Genomic DNA, 7,112 nt, shown 5'->3' with positions numbered 1-7,112 from the left:
ACATTCAGAAGACAGTTTGATGCTTTGTTCAGTTAGTTAAACAACAGTAGTCTGCCACATTTACCCTCTAGGGACTTTGATCTCAACAGCCATGGGTCATTAAACAGGATTATATTATCTTGCCCATTACAGTTTTGTGGAGAGATCCCCAAATCCAATCAGTGGGAAATTGGTTACAGCCACCCACTCCTGACACTAATTCCATGATTACACATTTTATTACACAAGTCAGTTTTGTGGTTTTTGGGAGCTCAGAGCTGTTTAAGGATGTTGGTGACTGGGTTCACCCAACAGACTCCAGACTCCATAGCACTCTCTAATATTTTGAAAGACAACCAGTTAAGAAAAAAATATGTCCACTTCAGTTTTAGCTTATCATCTCTGTGTTTTGCAATTAAGCTGTCATTGCTCCTACACAGTGAGGTTTCACCTTTTTAGTCCTTGTGAAAAACTACTGAAAGAGCCAGTATTGTTTTGAGGGCCTCAACAACCTCTCTGACAAACACTTGTGGAGGTATCTCCAACTTGGTATTGGAGGTAGTGCTGTCTGCTTAAAGATACCAGTGAGATACAGGTACAAAGCAACTGTAAGTCAAGTCTGAGACTGTATCACTCCTATGATAATACTGGCTGTTCTCATCCTTGGGCCATCTGCAGGCTTATTGCAAGGAAAGTTGGTACATGTATAATTGGATTGAAGGAAAATCTATTGAATAATTTAAGTCGACACGTCTTAAAGGTGTATAAATACATAGACAGCACTAAGGTCATCCTGAAGTAAGAGTTGGTGTTATTGCTTGAAACTGTTGGCACGTTCTGTTCTCTTTTATTCAAACCTACATTCTTAAAAATACAGGTACATACACACACACACACACTCACACAGATGAGGATGTGTTTGCTGCACTGCACTCCCTTTATCAACATTGGCAAGAAGTGGGGGTGAAGGTAACTAGTGCCTTGAATAATTTAAAGTATAAATGCACACACATATACATACATACATATATATACATACATAAATATATATATACATATATATATATATATATATATATATATATATATATATATATATATTCTTCTAAACGTAGTTATTTTAGAAGCCTGAGGTGAGAAAATGCCTTCTGTTTTCTTACCTAGATAGTGAGAGCAGGAAGGAAAGGATATACTCAGTTTAGGTCTCAGAGATAGGACATAACCTCTTACAAAAGGATGACATCATACCTGCTTGTACTCACCAAATGTTGTGTGAATACACATTCTCTTTCAGTGACTGTGTCTTGACTATGATACCTGCTTGTTTTCTGATCTAGGAATTTCAGTCATTGCATGCCTTGAGGTACCTGGTGTTCAGTGTTCATGTGACAGATTCTTAGTTTTAATGACTCAATAAAATAATCTTCTAAGAAGTGCATGTGTAAAATACAGACACTAGTCATAGAATCATCAGTTCTTTGTCTTTCACAGATGCTCAATGAGGTTTGAAGAATGTCCTCAAATTCACTGTGTGGTAAGGGTAATCTTGAATTTGGTATACTCCTCCCTCTGCTTCTTGAGGATGAGAAATATAGAAGTAGCTTGCCATGGCTGACTCGTGACTGCATTGGCTCAGGAACAGACTCAGGTTTCAGGGCTTCCCAGGCCAACACTCTGAGAACTGAGTCACATTCCTAGACTGTCTTATAAAATATTTTACTAATCAGTGTCTTATTGATCCACAAATGTAGAAAATCTCTGCAATATGCACTCTCAGGAGATGAATAAAACATAAACATACAGGACATTTTACAGTATTTTTCATAGTTTTAAAAAGAAATTAAAATGGTTTTATGGGTAAAGGGAATGGTAACAAATGTATATTAAAAACAATTCCCATGTTCTAGATTATATATTGTAGGAATATTAGTTATGACACTTTTTGGTTATTAAACTATTTTGGATTCTAGGAATTTCTAAGTCATTCATCATTTATTATTCATTCTTATCCTTCTTAATGAATGTCTCAAGCAGTAGGGTAATTAGGATTGAAGTAGATCTATTTTGAATGTTAACATTTGCAACTTAAATAATATCCATGCTTTTTCTTTCATTTGTCAGTGAAAACATTGTTTTATTTTGTCTGCTAGAATTATAAAAAGTGATAAAACTCTTAGAATTCTCTGAGGCTTATGACAGTATTAATTAGGTATTTTAATTCATAAAATATATATCTTTCAGACATGGTTAGGGTTGAAGTTATTTCCATCTCAAGGCTCAGTCATATTTATTCAGAGGCTCCAGATAGTGAAGAAGACCTGCAGAGAATAATGGACAAAAGTACTTTATTGGGATGTCTTGAGAACACAAAATCACTCCTATTTATATACTAATTTTATGTAACTTGACCAATACAGTGTTGTGGGATAATTTTTTTTGAACACTGTGAAGACGTGTTTTTGCCAAGGTGCTTTCTCATTAGTTTCATAAACACGCTGAATGTTCAATAGCTAGGCAGAAGAGAACAGTCAGTTTTTTTTTTTATGGGGATTGAGGACACTGGGAAGAAGAGAGGCAGAGACATTAGAAGAAGTTGTGCATATGATACAGAAAAAAGGTAATCAAGTCATGTGTCAAGGTGTAGATTCATAAAAGCAGATTAATTTAAGTTATAAGAACTAGTTTGGAAGAAGACTAGGTTAAAGCCAAGCTTTCATAATTAATAATAATTCTCTGTGTCATTATTTATGCACTGATGGTCCTGACATGGAAGTACTACTACAATGTGGTTAATAAAGTCATATATATATATATATATATATATATATATATATATATATATGTCCAAAAGAAAAGTGAAGGCTGAATTATGAAGTAACAGTTTTTTTTTCATCTACCAGTGCATACAAACACACTAAAACTTTCTCATCTTGAATCTCTCATAGGTATAGAAAACAGTTGTTCAATTGACATTACTCCAATCTGCAGCTATTTTCAGTATTATCTCTTTCATCATCTTCTAGCCATCTTCACCAAGTGAACCACATTCTGTTAGTCATGAAATTCTACATACACATTCCTCTTAGACATCCTGCATTTTATTGTTTAAGATTCTCACTGACCATGTCTCTGCTGTTTTGAGTGAACTTCCTCCTGTGAACATTAAATTCTTCATTCATGGCTTAAAAGAAATGTATTCTGCTGAATATTAAGATCGTGTGTTTTTATCTTTGATGTTCTAAGAGTTCAAAAAGGATCACTTTATTTATACCCAGTTCATAATTGAGTGTCCTGTTGAGTTTTTTTTAAAGTTATATCCCATTTAAGAAGCTATTTTGCTCTATTGAAAGTACAAATCAATTCAAACTGAAAGCTTCAAATTATTATCTGAAAATCAGTTTAGGTTATAGACACAGAATGCCAAGACAATGTGGGAAGAAGTTTCAGTATATAACTAGATGTGACAACTTGGTGACAACCTGAGGGTACAACGATAAGTCATGAAATGAGTTATCAGCATGAGCTTAGGAAAGATTAAGGTGAATGTGTAGGAAAATGTCCAAAGTTTTCTGCATTGTAGTTACTTTACTTCCTATACAAACTGTATAATGAATAAACCATTATACTTGCAATTATTTTATATTCAACTATTCTAGAAAACGCATGAATTGCATGCAGTTTTATTTGAAGCACCCTTTACACTATTATGAATACCAGGGGATATCATTTTGCTAAACATAAGGGAAATATTTCAGTATTATGATTTACCAAAAATGCATATGCTATATGTGTTTATTGCATTTTGTAAATGTCCAACATTGGAGATTTTGTTTGTCTAAGAGAATATTTGTGGTATTCAAAAATAGCTTTGCTGTCCAGTAATTCAGCAAAAGTATCAACTAGAGAATATCTTCACTTAATTTCCAATGTGTCATGATGATCAGGAGCTAATTTGATCTAATGATTACTTTAATCTGACTGCAGTTTTCACTGAATACTTTTTGATTGCTATATGAAACATGTATATACAACAAATAAACAAAAATACATTAAAAATATGTACTGGATCCACAATAAAATAGCTTGAAGATATAGATGAACCCAATACAACCAATATTTTTTTAGGAGAAAAAGAAGTTAAATCCAAAAATGTTCACAAAACATCAGTGATTATGACCCAAGCACTTCTTATATTAAATATACAAGTAGAGTGGCAAAAGGCTGAGTCAAGGGGTACTGAAACTTTTCATTTTCATACACCTGTTGGCATATTTGATATGAGTCACATGGGAAACACTATCATTAGTTACTGTCCATTAATGGTTTGGTTTTGAAATAAATGTCACCATGTAGATCATTTAGCACACAATGAGCATTTCAACTGGTTTCAAATGTGTACCACTGTTTAAATACAGCTCTTATAAAATTTTAAAATGATATGAAATTTATAACCCTGGAATATTTCTAATTTCTGCATGATCCACAATTCTAATTTTTCTCACTTTTGTACCTGTTAAATGACTTCATAAAATCCATTTTTTTAATTTTATTTTTAAAGTATATGCAAATCTTATTTTCCCTAAAATATGTCAAACTTTGTTTTTATAAACATCATTATAGTCTGTCGCTAGTTTTACTTATAAACAATACTAAAATATGTGGTTCTACATTGTCATATTCTAATCTTTATTTAGTCCTTATTGTCTCACCTGTAAGAGTTAAAAATACCCGACTAAGGAAGTATACATGGATGAAGCTACATATTAAATATAGAAATATTGACTATTTTTCCCAATGTTCCACTTTACTTTTATTATTAATTGTGGTGATATTTTGTGTATGATATAACAAATAAAGCTTGCCTGAAGATCAGAAGACAAGGCCAGCCACTAGTTAGCAGTAGAGGCCAGGCAGTGGTGGCACACACCTTTAATCCCAGCACTTGGGATCTTATACCTTTGCTCTCTGTACTTGGGAGGCACACATGCCTTTAATACCAGCACTATGGAGGTTGAGACAGGAAGTGATATGGCTGGGTAGATAAAGGAATATAAGGCAGGAGGAGAAGGGAGCTCAGTCCTTTCGGTTGAGGAGTTGGTAAGGTGAGAGGTGGCTGTTGCTTGTTCCTTTTTCTCTCTTATCATTCAGCATTTAACTCGATATCTGGCTCTGGGTTTCTATTAAGACCAATTAGGAGTTGTGCGACAATTCATCTTGATTCAGATGTCTAATAAATTTGATATATATTTATTAAAACTTCAGAAGAGCCAGAAATGTATGGATTGTTGCCTCCAAACTCCATCATATTCAAACACAAAACACAGAAATAACTGAATGTAAACTAAAATGCTGAATATTACTTCTTTTTTAAATAAAAAAAGAATATCACTTCTAATGAAGAATTTCTTCTAGTAAAATTTTCAGTCTGATTTCATGTATATATATAAAACTAGAGGTAAATTTGTTGTGACATAGAGTACAGTATTTTAAATCAAACATTAAGGAATATTGCCTTACATGTGTTTGAAAAATCATATTTGAATGATATACAGACTAGGGTTTGCAAAATCCCTGAAAATGTGACATTCAGCAAATTTTATCTCTTAGTTGGACTTAAATTAATTAATTTCAGATAAAATCAATTACTTTATTAATGCAGATATATACTCCATGTTTTCTTTTGTACTCCCAGGCATCCACTGATATTAAGAATTACTTATTCAAACTATTATACCATATTTAGGATTTTTTTTATTTATTTTGGAAAGTGTTTCTCTATGTAACAGCCCTGCTGTCCTGGAACTCAATCTGTTGATCAGGCTGGCCTAAAGCTGGCCACATTTGCTGCCCTAGTGCTGGGATTGAAGCTGTGCTCCAACAGTGCCACCAGCGCCTGGCTTTTGGAATGTATTAAAGAATGAATGACTTCATCAGTGTTAGGTAATAAAAGATTACAAATTTACAAACAAGACATTGTGACAAAATTATTAGCTTCCATTTTCATGATTTTCTTTTCCTCCTTCTTTTTCTTCTTCTTCTCCTTCTTCTTCTTCCTCCTCCTCCTCCTCCTCCTATTCTTATTCTTCTTTTCTGATTTTTTAAGCCTTATAATTTTTTATGAATCAATTTTTTTTTTTTAAGAACACTGCCATTTAAGCTGAAAGCAAAGACTGTTTGGAGCCAAGATTTATGGGTCAGGTACCATCACCAGACTCAACTTGAAGAATGTTTTCTGAACTAATGCCTCTCTCTCCATCTCTTTAGAAGAGATGTTGCAATTACCCTACTTTACAGATGGGAAGACTGGGACACAGGTAAACTTTTATGTGAGCAATTTGTTGCTGTGGATATCGTTCTGTATAAATAAAACACTGATTGGCCAGTGGCCAGGCAGGAAGTATAGGCGGGACAAGGAGAGAGGAGAACTCTGGGAAGTGGAAGGCTGAGTGGGAGAGACACTCCCAGCCGCTGCCATGACAAGCAACATGTGAAGATACTGGTAAGCCACGAGCCACGTGGCAAGGTATAGATTTATAGAAATGGATTAATTAAAGATATAAGAACTAGATAGCTAGAAGCCTGAGCCATTAGGTCAAACAGTTTAAACAATATAAGTCTCTGTGTTTACTTGGTTGGGTCTGAGAGGCTGTGGGACTGGCGGGTGACAGATTTGTCCTGACTGTGGGCCAGGCAGAAAAACTCTAGCTACAATAGGTTCTATAATTACCAAAGTAATCAATTGTCCTTGAAAGAAGAAGAAGCAGAATATTCATGGTAGGAATCCGCAGTGCAAAGTGAACAATTCAGAAAGATAGAGCTTGGAGGGACTCAGTTGTCAGTAATGGCTGTATTTTGAGTTTACTTTTTTCTACTTAAAAAAAAAGTCTATGTAGCCTTCAAAGAAATTCTGGTAATATCAGTGTTTCATAGCATAGTTCTTTATTTAGACTTCCATCTGGATAAGAGTTGAATTAAGAAAAGAAGTGACACAAAACTGATTGAATGTTCTAGAAGACAAAGAAAATAATCCTGTGAGTAATTAAAAATAATTTTATGTCACTTGGGCTTTAATAGACTATTTCCTCAAATTCCTAACAAAGAGGAATATTTTTTCTTTTATGGAGCATTCTCTG

This window comes from Peromyscus eremicus, chromosome 14 (assembly GCF_949786415.1).
Source record: "Peromyscus eremicus chromosome 14, PerEre_H2_v1, whole genome shotgun sequence".
Taxonomy (NCBI): Eukaryota; Metazoa; Chordata; class Mammalia; order Rodentia; family Cricetidae; genus Peromyscus; species Peromyscus eremicus.
The sequence above is the reverse complement of the archived record's forward strand: the minus strand, read 5'-3'. Positions refer to the sequence as shown.